Source organism: Protopterus annectens, chromosome 5.part0 (genome assembly GCF_019279795.1).
Source record: "Protopterus annectens isolate FY-2018-M chromosome 5.part0, PAN1.0, whole genome shotgun sequence".
NCBI classification, from domain to species: domain Eukaryota; kingdom Metazoa; phylum Chordata; order Ceratodontiformes; family Protopteridae; genus Protopterus; species Protopterus annectens.
The window spans coordinates 3,838,983-3,854,078 of record NC_056735.1 but is presented as its reverse complement, the minus strand read 5'-3'; the positions used below and the strand labels follow the sequence as shown (position 1 = coordinate 3,854,078).

The following is a 15,096-nucleotide window of genomic DNA, read 5'->3' as shown; positions in this document are numbered from 1 at the left end:
TAAAACCCACAGAGAGACATTGCCAGTGAAACTTTTTCTGATGTTCCAAAGAAAAATGTTCAGAGACAGAAAAAAGCACAGGTGTTTATTAGAAGAATCTGGAGTACATTGAACTTGAACTAGAGTCTGTGGTTGGGAAATGGAGATGAATAGGAAAGACCACCAGCAAAACTGAAATTAATATATGTGTGACTATAAAGCATCAGTCATGTTTGTGAAGTATGGCTTTACAAGAGAAGGTGGCTGAGAAAGATTGGGCATTCTTAAACTTGTAGGGGGGGGACTGAAACATGTATATAACCCATTTCATGTCATTAATGTTTGGAAGTACACTAAAAGGAAAAAAGAAAGGGGGGAGAGTAACTTAAGTAAAACAATTTCTATTCTTAACAGTATATGTAAAACATTTCATGATATAAATTGTATGTTACATAGTAAAGTATTTTCAGTGATTATTGTATGTGCTAAAGATACTAAAGCAAGCATTTTTATGTTTTATTTTTAAGAAATGCAGGCATTACAATATAAAAAGAGAAAAAAGGCTGGACAAAAGCTTGTTTGTTAATACAGATATTGTCAGGTCTCATAGCACTGTCCAAGGCCAAGAATACAGCTTCTGTTTTAACCTGTTCAGCAGTAATACTGGGTGACTGGCAGTCTACTGGTATTATGATTGGTCCTTTGGGGGGGTAAAGTTGGCTGTTGGGATTAGGTATGAAAGTGCATTGATTATTATATATGTAGAGTTTAGATATTTTTCCCTTACTTTTGCATAGGTAAACGTCTGGTTTAATGCCCTTGGCTTAATCTAATAATTTCTTGCGTAAGCATCTGTGCTATAAAACTAAGAACACTGTGAAATGTAATGAAAGGATTTCCTTCAGTAAATAAATGTACAGTGTGAGCTGAGATGTCTGACTGCAGGTCCAGGCAATAAATCTTGAGAGCTCTGGACTGTTTGAGAGAAACTTGAAGTTAAAATGTACAAGGGCAAGCAACTCAGTAAAAAATGAAGTTTGAAATTATTGGAAGTGAATAAGAGTTTTCCTGGTAGCTAAATACCTTAGTGCATTTACTAGAACAGGATATAATTCAGTTTTATTTAGAGATAGCCATTGTACTTTTTCTTAATGCTAAAAGGTAATGTTTTCTGCAAGCATACAAGCTACTTTTCACATCTGGGGAGGGGAATAAAGATAAGACTAGATCAGACAGATTGAACATGCGCTTTCACACGGATAACCACAATTTTGGGTTTTGTAATGCCTGTGGGTGTAGCTGTTAATTTGGGACAATTCTTCCTATCAAGAGGGTTAACCTTTATTATTTGAAGATGTACATAGTTTTGTATGGTTGTTCTAAGTTAATAGGGTATGTGGTGTTCTGGGGGTTGTTTCTTCTTTTTTTTTGGTTTGTTTTGAGGGAATTATTTAAAACAAAATGCCTTGTAAAATGTGACAGTTTCAAATGGAGAAGACAAGAAACAACTGTATAAAGGATCAACTTGCCAAACATTAATGGGTGCATGTAATACAAAAGCTAGAAATAGACATTTAAAAAGCTGACAAATATAATTGCTGGTTGTAATGACATCTTATCATAATGGCTACATTATCCATATTTTGGAATGTGAATGACCTCACAGGTATAGCCAAAAAGTAAGAGCATTGAATTTAAAAAATCCATCCTGAAATCCATTCTTTGCCAAATTATGGAGTTAAAAAAATTGGAGAAGTAATTGGCTTTCAGCAAAGAATATTATTTATGGCTGAGGACTAGAACTTGACTAGTAATAATGAGGAAATATCAAGGGAACCTAGAAGGGGAAAATGTAACAAAAAAAGGCAGATTTCTGAAGAAAAAATGTAAGAATATTTTGTATGGAAGATGCAAGTTCAGAAGAAGGAAATTGCACACAAATGTACATATTAACTAAGGTACAGGGACTAGGCTAGTCTGGATAGAATTTTTATTTTACAGGAGTACAAGGCTAAGGTAAAGATGCAGGGCAGTGAAGTAAAAATGTGACACTGGCACTTCCTTATTTGTTTAAAGAGAAGCATGTAAAGAGTAGGTAGTGGAAACTTGTAGTTAATAGGAAGATATACATTTATTCAAAAGGGATAGCTAGTGAATGGGATAAAATAAAATTGGAGTTTAAAATAGAATAGAAATGAGATATGGGAAAGAAGTAATAACTATTTAGAAGGACTGACAAAGGTTTGAAGTATTATAGAAGGAGTATCTGACAGAACAAGAGGAGGAGAAACTGCTGTGTGCTAAAGGGAAAATAATGCAGTATGTGGGTAATTTGCATGAGTTTGGAGATGTTTTAAGCAACTATTTTTTTTGATAATTTCAGTATACAAAAACTTTCAGCACAACTTAACCCTTTCTACTTTCTGTTGCTTATCTCAAAATTTAGGGAACCTAGGACAAGAAAACTAAATAGAGATTCTATAGAAGTATTAAAGATATTTAAAAAAACTCATGGCAGTTTGTAAAAGTAGTGGGTGTTGGAAACCAGGAAAAGGCACACATTTGGAATATTTTTGGATGACTTAAGTTATGCTAAAGTTAGAGGAGGGTAAATCACAACGATTAATGGATAAGATATTAAGAGATGAGATAGAGTGGTGATGTAGAATCAATGAGCAGGGAGGTCCCCAGGGACAGACTGCTTTCCTGTGGAAGTTTAGAAGTATGGGGAGAGTGATAAAGAATTAGAAGGTTTTACTCAGCAATATTCTAAAAGGGAGAAAAACACCAGCTTTTGCTGGAAAAATAAATGTGATGGCTGTATTAAGCAATGAAGGTAAAAACCCTTTAGACTGTATTTCATATAGACCTGTTTCAATTTTAAATCATAATTATAAAGTGTTTTCCTGTACTAATTAAGAGAATGGCAACAGTTTTACCAAAATTGGTAGATATGGATCACTGTGACTTTGTGGACTGGAGGCATGCATTTGCCAGCTATAATAGAACAAGAATGATCCAAAGGGAAGCAGTACTTAACAAATAACTTCTGTTGTTGGTGGGTCTTGATGCAGTTAAAGCATTCGATAGTCAACTTTTATTTTATGAGTAGGACAATGTAAGTAATTTGTAGGATATATGAAGGGTCAGAGGCAAGGATTAAGGTGGGGAGTGTTCCTTTACGATAAGCTGTTTGAACATAGGAAGCAGGCAGGGCTGTCCTCTTTCCCTTTTATTTTTCTTTATATGTACATCCATTGTCAAAGAAAATAAGGGACTCACAAATTCAAGGATATAACTAATAGGACAATCAAGAAAAGTTAGGTTTATTTGCAGATGATATTACTTTTTTATTGCTACCACAAAGGAACACCAGTGAAAAACAGCTCTACTTTCCACCAAAATAGATTTTATTATACAAAATCTCTTTCTCTAGCGCCTTGGCCAATGCCTTTACAGAGTAAAAAACTTTGTCTTCTAAAAACACACATTATATACTCCAAACATACTCCATTTCAATCAGTTATACAATTTAATAAAACAGCCCTAGGCTGTCAATAAAATAATTAATGTATAAAACTTTGCCAGTTACATTCCTTATTAAGCTCTTTGGGCTGTAAAGTTTCATACTTCATAATAAGAATAGATTCCTTCTTTCTCAATACATATTTTAATAAATCCTCATTACCATATTGATACTCTATTTGTTCTAAAACTGTAACTTTCATATCCTTTAAATCTCCCCCATGTATTAAATGAAAATGCTCCACTATTGGACTCAACATTTTTTTATTTTTCACATCCCTTATGTGCTCTCTTATTCTTTCTGCCAAACATTTTTTTTAGTTTCCCCTGTATAACATTTACCACATGAACATTTAATTAAATAAATTATACCCCTGCTCAGACAAGAGTAAATACTCAAAGTATTAAATTTTTTTCTCCTATTTTTTCTGCCTCTCATTATATACTGGCAGACTGAACACTTACCACAAGGAAAAGTCCCCTTCTTGGCAACAGTGCTTCCATCCTTCTGTACTGGTCTTCTATATCTCCCTTTTACCAGATCTTGATCAATCCAGAAAAGGACATTGGTGGTGTGGAATATTTGTGATTGTTTCATCTCTTTTTGGAATATACAATTAAGATAAAACAAAGACTGTAGCAGTAATCTATGTACCCACTCAACTGGTTCAGCAATACTCATATTTATGAAGACACGATAAGATGAAGTATTTAGATGCATGAGTTAAAAAGGATTCTGTTAAGAGACTAAAAAAGATTATACAAAAACTGAATGACTGGAATCTCTTGATCTTTATAGCTACAAAGAGAAGGCTCATATACATATACATAACACAAACAGGTTATAAATCAAAGTGGAAAGGGTTGACTATGAAATGGTTGGGGGTGTCAATACATAAGGAGAGAGAGAGTAGGATTTTGGATGCAGATCCTTAAGAATAGCAGTAACCATACAGAATATTGTGTTCATAAAGATGCTGAAAGAATGCTAAGAAATAAGCTAACACATGAATGGAGAAAGGTACCACTAAGGATGTAGAAATTGACAAGAAGGGCTTGGAATTTACTGTAGAAAATTGGAAAAGGAACCAGGGTATTGGGAGCACATAGCTAGAGACAGAAATGTAACTGAATGGAGTGAAGCTAAGCAGAAGGTTTTTCCTGTAGGTTAAAGACCGATGTTCATCATGTTTCACTGTTGCAGTCCTAACTAATGGGTTATCCGGCTCCTGGTAGCCCTCGATCGGCCAGGATACCAAATGTAAGTAAAAATGACATCGGCTGCCATTGGTTGTAAAGGACGTCAGGGCAGCCGATACAAAAGGAGGCAGCAGACGTCACTTCCTCAGTCTTCCTTGCCATGGAGCCTGAAGCAGAAGTTTTTCATGCACGAGTGCCGGTCGGCAGATTACCTTGGTCGGTTTCCAACTACAAGAGTTGAAGTATACTACAGCTAAGTACCCGTTGGGGATCCTCTTTTCTTGCCTTAACGAATGTCAGAAAAAGTTAATAATTGCCTTACCTGTGGAAAGCAGATTCGCCATAGAGATTTTCATTCCTATTTGCATTATCTGTTTAGGCCTTGACCATGACGTTCCCAATTGTAATCTTTGTGCCTCCTTTAATCCGTGTACTATCCGTCGTCGGGCTAAGATTTTGGCTAGGCATTTTGGAGTTTGGCCTAGGTTCGTTGGTATGGCGTTTGCCGGTCTTCAGGCTTCAGATATTCCGAAAAAGCGTAAGGACAAGGACCGTGAGAGGCCTCAGAAAACTAAGTCCTCGGATGAGGTTAAGTTGGTCATCAGTCAGGCGGAAGCCAGTGAGACGCTTTTGCAGTCCGCAGATGTACAACCACAGGCCTTGATAGAGTCAGAGTCCCTTAGGCCTTCTGCCTCCATTTTATCTTCCTACCTGTCGCCTCTTCTGCTGGAGCCGGTACCACTAAGCTGACTCCGGGGTTCGAGGCCTCCATTTTGCGCTCTGACAGCAAACTTCTTCCTTCGACTCCTGCTGTTCCTTTGGCTGTTGCCAGGCCTCCTGAGTCCTTCAGGCTTGCAGGTAAACTTTCCTATCGTAAGCCTGTGAAAAGGCAGGCTCCAGTTCCTTCGAGTTCCCCTCAATCCCAAATGGTTAAAATGGCTAATGATTTGTTAACTCTTATTAGGGGTTCTCAGCCTCATCCTCCTAAAAGGAGTAGGGATGTTTCTCCTGAGGTTTTGTCCTGTTCAGAATCTGATTCTTCCAGCATTTCTGCTGATGAAGAGGAATTTTCTCAGGCTTTTCCTCCCTTTGAGGATTCAGATGCAAAGGAGTCCATCCTTTCGGCCTCTCCTCCAGAGGATTTCTCTTTTGGTGACACTTTAAATACCATCAGGGAACATTTTAAATGGGAAAGCTAGGATTATCCCCAATCTAAGAAACGGATTAGGAAGTTTCTGGATTTACCCCAGCAAAAGCCTCTTGCTATTCCCCCTGTGTTGGAAGTTGTTGATGTTTTTCTGGAAAATTCCTTGTCTCCAAATTCAGTTCCCCCTGCTCCCAGGAAACCTGACAGGTATACAAAGTCCCTGATTCTCATCTGTTTCTTTTCAGGAACCCGTTGCCCGATCCCGAAGTTATTTCTCAAGGCCCTAAAGGAGTTAAGGCCACTGTTATCAGGAATCCTGTTCCTTGGACAGGGAATCTAGGAACCTAGATAGGTGGGCAAGAAAGTTTATACCTCTGCCACCCTAGCTATTAGGGCTACCAATTGCCTTTTTCGTATGCTGAAGTACCAACAGCACACCTTGGAGGCTATTAAGTCTAAGACAGCAAGTGTACCTCTTTTGGCTGAGAGTAAAGACATGCAGGATTTATTGAATTCAGCCACTTTGGTCAATAAGCATTCTTTGCATTGTGGTTTTGACATCCTTGAGGCCTCCAGTAGGGCTATGGCTACTGTATCTGTTATTAAAAGGCATGCTTGTCTCGGAGAACAGCCTCTTCCAGAACCTGTCAAGGCTAAGCTTTTGGATGTACCTTTGCATAAAGACCATCTTTTTGGCAGCAAAGCTGAGGAGATACTTAAGAAGATGGAGGATAAGGCCAAGTCCATGCAAACTGTTAAGGATTTTCTGCAAGTTCAACCCCCATGCTTTAGCAGGAATTACCCTTCCAAGAGTTGGACCTTTCCTGATACCAGTAGACAGAACCGTTCCAGGACTAGAGGTTACAAATCTTCTAGGGGGCAGGAAGCTACCCCTCAAAGGTCTAGGCGATGGCAGGCTTCCAATTCTAAGGTGGGAAGCTCCAAGCCTGCATCTCTATCGAAACAGTCCCATTGACTTTTTACAACTTCTACCTGTTCTTGCTTGCCTGGAGAGTCCTTTAAGGGGGAAGGTTGGCATTTTTTTCAGATGTCTGGGCCTCTATCACAGATGATAAATGGGTGCTCAGAACGGTGTCCCTGGGGCACAAGTTTTCTTTCTGTACTTTTCCAGCTCCCAAGGGATTCCCAGACATTCCTCCAAACCAAAGGGCAGAAGTAGAAAAACAAATTTTGTCTTTGTTTCATCCGGGAGTAATAGAATCAGTTCCTGCTCAGCAGGTAGGCAAGGGCTTTTATTCCAGGCCTTTCCTAGTTCCAAAAAAAGAAGGCACCTGGCGTCCTATCCCTAGATCTTTCCATTCTAAACTCTTTTCTAGTAATTCCAAGGTTCAAAATGCTCACTCTGCATTAGTTGCTACCAATCCTAGAAAAGGATTCCTGGCTGGTAACCTTGGATCTCAAAGAGGCTTATTTGCACATCCCTATCAGGGAAAGTTGCAGGCAGTATCTTCGTTTCAGAGTGGGCAAGCAACATTATCAATTCTCTGCGCTGCCCTTTGGCTTAAATACTGCTCCCAGAGTCTTCACTAAGTGCCTGGTCCCAGTCATTGCTTTTTGCAGGCAGAAGAAAATTCAGATTTACCCATACTTGGATGACTGATTCAAGCAAGTTTTCAGGAACAGCTTACAAAATAAAAAATGGTACCATCCAAGGAGATAACATTCCTGGAAGCGAGTCTAAACACAGCCGCCCAGATGATATATCTCACCCATGAGAAGCAGACAACTCTTTCAGTTTACTTCAAGGACTTGGCAAGCATGTCCTAGCTCCCTGCAAGGAAATACCTGCAAGCTCTGGGATTCATGGCATCCTGTATTCTCATGATTCCATATGCAAGACTGCATATGAGGAAATTGCAACGGTACCTCAAAAACATTTGGTGTCAACACACACACGACCTGGATATGATGGTCCCTCTGCTTCTATCACTGCAGACAGTGTTTCTCTGGTGGGCAACAGCCTGTCTACAAAACAAAGGCATGCCCTTTTGGACACCTCCTGCCTTCACCTGGGGAGCACACCTGGATGGCAGATGCATACAGGGATGGTGGAATGCCCAGCAGATGCACCTGCACATAAATCTAAAAGAGTTGATTGCAGTTAAACAGGCCTTACTAGCTTTCAAGCATCTTCTTTCTCCAGGGACGCTGCTTGTTAGAACAGACAACACCGCAGTCATGTGGTACATCAACAAGCAGGGAAGGACACACTACCCCCTGTGCAGACAAAGCATGAATCTTTGGTCCATGGCAGCATCCCTGGACCTGCATCTCCTAGCTCAGTTTCTTCCAGGAAAGCTCAGTGTTTTGACAGACCAGATGAGCAGGTGAACCCTGGATCCTCATAAGTGGCAGCTGAACAGAGCAGTTTTTTACAGCATCATTCAACGCTGGGGCACACCTCAGGTGGATCTTTTCTCCTCCCCAGACAACCATCTTCTACCTATCTTTTGCACCAGACAGCATCACAGCAGAGCCTGGAGAGTGGATGCTCTGTCCTTCCCTTGGACGTTGCTTTCAGTTTACGCCTTCCCTCCTTTTCTACCCAGAGTATTATTGAAGATCAGGGACGAATGACCAAGGACTGTTCTCATAGCTCTGGACTGGCCCAGACAGCATTGATATCCACTGCTTCACAGTCTCTCCCAATTTCCTCCTTGGCATCTTCCAATGAAGCCAGATCTTATGGTTCAGGAAGGGGGAACCATTCTGCATACTCTTCTTCAGTCCCTTCATTTGGCAGCATGGCTTATTGTATGACTCCTTCCTTATCTTCTTCCCTTTCCCAGCAGGTGGTTGATGTGCTGAGGGAGACCAGGATGCCTAGCACTAGGAAGTCCTACGCTGGCAAATGGCAAAGGTTCTCTCACTGGATGCAGGCTAAAGAGGAATCTTATTTTCAGCCTACACTTCCTCTGATCTTGGAATACCTGGCTGAATTGCTTCAGGGTGGTTTTTCTTTTTCCTGTGTCAAGCTCCATGCTTCAGCCATTTCTGCTCATTGTTCTGTTGAACAACCCATTTTCTCTCATCCCCTGATGAAAATGTTTCTCAGAGGTGCTTGCAACTTAAAACCTCCCAGAAGGGCACCTACTCCAGGCTGGGATCTTAATTTTGTTCTAGAGAAACTCACTCTTCCTCCTTTTGAGCCAGCTGCCACTGCAGATTTAAAGTTTCTGTCGTGGAAGACTGACTTCCTCTTGACTGCAACTTCAGCAAGGAGGGTTTCGGAGCTGCAGGCTTTGATGGCTGTGGAGCCTTTTATTATTTTCCATACAGACAGGGTCTCTTTGAGAACCAATCCCTCCTTTATGCCTAAGGTGGTTTCTAGCTCGACTCTTAATCAGTCCATACACCTTCCTACCTTCTTTCCTAATCCTCAAAATAAAGATGAAAGGATCTTACATTCTCTTGGTGTGCACGTGTACAGCTCAGGTTTTACCTGGACAGGAAGACCTTCGGAAATCATCACGGTTATTGGTCAGTTTTGCCCCTGGAGCTCAGGGCAAGGCTATTTCTAAGCAAACTAGTTCCAAGTGGATTGCACATTGCATCACCTTTTGTTATTCCTTTCATGGCAAGGTTCCTCCTCAAGGGGTTAGGACCCACTCAACTAGAGCAGCTTCCACTTCTGCAGCCTTAAGAGGTGTCCCTACTAAAGATATTTTGGAGGCTGCCACATGGTCTTCTGTTCACACTTTCACAAAACATTATAATTTGCCTCTGTTTTCCAGAGCCAGGGCAGGGTTTGCCACTGCTATGTTGCAGGGCATGATCTCCCACCCCTGATTCTGTTGGTTCCTACTCCCTTTTCTCTGGGCTTTGGTAATCAATCCATTAGTTAGGACTGCAACAGTGAAACACAATGAACATAGTACAGTTGTATACACTTACCATAAATGTAGATGTTCGAGTGTATTCACTGTTGCAGTCCTAGTTTCCCTCCCTCCTTCCCCCTTTTTGGTCCTCTCCTATTCTCTTTTCCTGAGGTGCAGGCTGAATTGGATATTATTTGCCAAATCTGCATTTGGTTTAACCTTATTTCTGGGGGCTTCTGACTGTTATGGCAAGAAAGACTGAGGAAGTGACGTCGGCTGCCTCCTTTTGTATCGGACGCCCTGACATTCTTTACAACCGATGGCAGCAGATGTCATTTTTACTTACCTTTCGTATTCTGGCCGATCGAGGGCTACCGGGAGCTGGATAACCCATTAGTTAGGACTGCAACAGTGAATGCACTTGAACATCTACATTTATGGTAAGTGTACACAACTGTACTTTCTTCCTGCCAGGTATCTATTTCAGAATATAGGCAAAGAGAAAGGGATGGGGGTGCTAAGTAAAAGACCAGTTTTGGTTTAGATTTTAGTAGAGTCTAGAACAGAAGCTTTTGTTGAAAGGGGATAATTAGAAGGACATATAAAATAATTCATAACTGTAAGAATCAAACCTAGGAGAGGAGAAAGAATGGAAGGACAATTTGCAAAGGAAAAATGTCGAGTCATTCTTTGGAGCCATACAGATGTCAAGTCCACAAGGTTTAGGATTTTTTGTCTGAAAGTGCTTGCATAGGTATTTCTGTACATCAAGTAGACAGAGGATTTTTTCTTTAGGCAGTAAGCAAATGCAGGAGGTGCGATGAAAAACTGAGAGGTAACTGAGAGCATGTTTTTGGGGAGTGTGAATAGTTGGCAGATATAAAAAAAACTTCTTAAGAGTAGCCTTTCAGAAATACATTGGGGAGAAAATGGCTGTAACTAAGGAAATCATTATTTTGAGCTGGGGCACAGGATCTGAATTACTTTTATATAGTAATACCTTACTAAATGTAATGCTATTGGCTGCCAGAATAAAAAAAAATACCAGTAATTGGAAGTCAAAATCTAAACCAGCTGTAATTGAAGTACTGAATATTCTAAACGAGATTTAAGAACTAGAGGTTGTATGTTTAGAAAAGTCGAGGAGACGATTGCATAGACATAAGTAGAATTTTTGGGAATAATACATGCAGATTAATGTTCAGGAGGAGAAGTGAGGTTTAGGGGATGACCGGAATTGAGCAATTTATGTAATGTTGGAGTGAATAATTGATCTGATGATGTCAGTTTTTCATTCATCCTCAGCATATGAGACTCTGATCCAACCCGGATGTTTCAGCTAGTGGAAGCCTACAAACTCTTGAGCAACTCCCTACCCATAATGCTCTGGTCTCCATTCCCGTCAAATCTCATTTGCCACTCTTCGCGTACAGACACGGTTGCTGACTGCTTCTTGAGTGAGATAAGTCAATTTAAAAAAACTTCAATTTTCGTATTACTGTATTTTTTTCTGGGATATTATTCCTGTTGCCGTACTCTGATTTCTTGGGCCCTTTTCTGGGTACCGTTTTTCGTACATTTTTTCTCCCTACCCTCTATCTTTAAAAAAATAAACATCTATCTAAAACTGCCTAATCTGCCTTTATAGTTTGTGTGTGCGCGCGCATGTGTTTGTAACCTTGAATTACTTTCCTTGTTTTACAGGTACCTCTCTGCAGGAAAATGTCTGAGAAAGGTTTTAAAAAGTGCACTAAATGCTGACACAAGTTGCCCTTTTCAGATGGGCATTCCTCGTGTGTATATTGCTTGGGACCCGAACATCTGAACAAGCAGTGACGTCTGTGAGGCATTCAATCCTAGGGCCCTAACAGAAAGAATAATTAAGTTGATTTTGAAAGGGATGTTACCTTCAACTTTCTCCCAAGCAATCTCTGGGGTCCAACCTTCAACTTTTTCCAAGCTGAAAGACCATACAAAAAGGTCCAGGTTGGCTGAGGCTCCATTCTCAGAGTCAAAAGGAAAAGTGCCTAGGTTGGATCAGACTTCACCAATGTCTCATAAATCTTTGGATTCGACAAAAACGGTATCCCCAGATCCTGAGAAGGGCATTTTCAGATCCAGAGTCCTTGGATCTGAAACCCCTTCCTTGGATTGTTTACTCGCAATCATTGGATCCGGTATGGTCTAGCATACCCTCTCCCTTTATGGAGAGGCACTTTAGGCTGCCTTCTGTTGTGTCCTCCCGCTCTTCCAAAAGTCTTACTGAGGCAGATGTGGCAAGGATGGTGAAGGAACTGGTCACTGAACAACTTCAGAAGGGTACCCTTATAGTTTATCAGATCCAAGTACTCCAGTCCTATCTGTGACAGATCCGAAGATCTGATAGACTGGTATCTTCAGATCTAACAAGGACTCCGAGTTCAGTGGCTCTGACTTTTTCAGATCTGGATGGCTGTTGGAGCCAAGGCTTCCAAGTCGGATCCGAGGTGGTTCAGATGACTCTCCCTCTCAGAGCTTCAGTGTTTGATAATTTGGCTCCGGCTTTCTCCTCTGGCGTACCACTTGCAGGGATAGGAGAGCTGGCGAGCAATGGACTCCCTCTCTGTGCTCCATTGGTCTTCTCTTCCCTGGGGAGGTCAGCCTTTGAGGTGATGGAGGGTCTTCTTTGTACCCACATATCAGGTGGGTCCTTCCTTCTTGGTTTTACCCTTGACCAACCAGCTGACATTATCATGTGATCCTCATCGCTCTGTGCCACTGGGACAGCTGCCCCAGATCTTCCAGTCTACCAGTCAGGGATTATTACTCCTTTTGATACTTCCCAGGGCCATCACACAGAGGGAAGTCCCTAAGAAGCGAAGGTGAAGAGGAAACACTGGGACTCACCCCAGGAGTCTACCACCATGGATACCGACTTTGATGATGGAGAAGATTCTCCAAATTCACCACCTGATGACATCTCCTTTGGAGACATCCTCAAACTCTTAAAACGTAAGGGTGGCAGGTCTGTCCACAACCCATCTCCTGAAAGGTTGGTATACCTGGAAGCTTTCAGGACTGGCCCATTTACCTTCTGGGTAACCCCGCCTGCCGAGCTGGTAGATTTAATTTGTTGAAAGGCTGGGAAGGAACCTCACCGGACCAAACCTATCCTCAAGAGACCAGATAAAGTTATGGCACCTCCAGTAGAAAGGCAGTATTCGAGTAAGGGTGTACCGGTTGATGCCATGGTTGTGGCTATGGCCACCAGAAAGGAGCTCTCTGGAGGGAGTTAGTCTCTCCACCCCCCTAATAGGGAGTCTAGGGAAATGGACAGTTTTGGGGAATGAGTGTACACTTCAGTGACCTTTGCCATATGTTCACTGAATTATCTAGCCCACTTCACGAGATTGCAAAGGGACCTAATTAATGAGCTTTCCAACTCATTAGCAAGGATCACTACTGAATGGAACAAAGCATCTGTGGCCCCTCAGTTGACTATCTTACAATCAGTTGTGCACTCATCCATGAGACTCATCTGCAGCGCAACAGAAAGCACCTCATGGGCGGTGGGTTCAGACATATCCATCAGGAGGAATGTCTGGATGCAACTATGTGATTTTGCAGACCCCCTCAAGTCTTCTTTCGTCAGTGCTCTGTTTGATGGATCTTCACTTTTCAGACCCACAGTAAAAGAAGCACTCTCCAGGTATGAAAAAGACAGAAAGACCTTGTCTGCTATTGGAGTAATTTTTTGCCCCCCCCAACAAACCTTTTCAAGAAATCAACGGGGAGGCCACAAACTGTAGTTCAAAAAAAATCTCAAGGCCCGTTCCAAGTCACTTGTGGAACTGGTTCTCCCAGAGGCAGTGGGGGAAATGATAATGGCAGAAGACACCCTCATGGCAGAGGTGGCCCACTAAATACAGGGTCCAGAGATACTTTCTTTGACAAGACCCTATTAGTGCTCCTGAAAGGAGGCCTGATTGTTTTCCCTTGGAGTCAGTCGGGGGTTGACTTTCCCTGCTCCAAACAGCCTAGCTAAATATAACAAACAACACTTGGATGCAGAGAATTATTACTAGAGGATATACCATACTCTTTTTTTTTTTTTTTTTTTTTTTCCTTCCACCATCATTGATAACAAAGCTCCTCGATGTTCATTGAAAATGGACAACACAGATGGAACATTAAAGTAAGAACATGACTTCTTTTTTAACATATAATGCGTAAATATAACAAATGAGATTGTGGATTGTTTTTATTTCTATCAATGTATGTGTGACTCTAGGCTTCTGATAATTTAATAAAGGTGTTTAAAAACAAAAAATTCTTGCAGATGGGTTGAAGTGATGCATAGTTAAACTTCATGAGCAGCTCCTCAACAGAATGGTGGCAGCAGAATTTTTCAGCCAATGGAGCCAGCTTTGCTGCAACCTCTTTGGTTCTCCCACCACTTCAAAATGCAGGAGCAACTTTGCCATCATCTGTCAGCAGGAAGAGTCATTGAGGGGTGCACTAGTCCATACTTGGCCACCTGATTCCTGTATGCCTTTCTTCCTTTTTCTACTAATAACATTTTTTTACATAAAACCACCAAGTACAAGGCAATTATGATCCTCATAGCACCCTTTTGGCCCAACAGATTTGGTTCTCATACCTGAGGCCTTTTCTCCTACAACAGCCATGAGTCCCAGATTCCAATTCAGATCTCTTGTCTCAGCTAGGCATCAATCCCTCAAACTAACTGCCTCATTTCTCTATTTCCCGTTATGGCCATTCTCCCTTACTTAAAAGAATGATTCAGATTTTCTGTACTTCACTGATGCCTTCCTCTCAAAAAATCTACAGGAATAAATGGAAAAAGTTCTCTATTTGAGCTGTGGGCAAGATTGTAGAGCCCCTTTTCACTCCGTCCACCCGCCTGTACTAGGTTTTGTAGCAGAGTTCTTTCACTTTGGGACAAGTTATTCTACCATTAAGATACAATTGGAAACCATGTCGAATTTTCACCCTGAGACAAATCCATCTTCCATGTCTTCCTTGAATATTTCAAAAGCTTTTCTCAAATGCACTTGATTTTGAAGCCACATATTAAGGATCCAGGCCCTCCTTGGGTCTGTACTCTGATACTGCAAGCCCTTACACAACCATCCTTCCAGCCTGCTGCTTCTGTGGACTTAAAAGTTCTGTCTTGGAAGACCTTGTTTTGGTGGTGATCATTTTGACCTGGAGAATTTCAGAACTACAAGCATTGTCTTGCTAACAGCCTTACTTAGTTTTTCCGCAAGGACAGAAGGACAGGGTGACTCTCGGGACTAACCCTTCTTGTGTATCTAAAATAGCTTCAAAGTCCACCTTGAGTCAGTCCATACATTTTCTTGTCATTTTCACAAATCACTTTAACCGAGGAGAAAGCATTTTGCA

General features: G+C 41.3%; 1 protein-coding gene across 1 annotated transcript in view; it reads left to right on the top strand.

The window, feature by feature from the left end:
- Positions 1 to 15,096, top strand: part of HERC2 (HECT and RLD domain containing E3 ubiquitin protein ligase 2) — a gene marked incomplete in the record, with an annotated part of 3,551,743 nt that overhangs the window by 616,224 nt on the left and 2,920,423 nt on the right.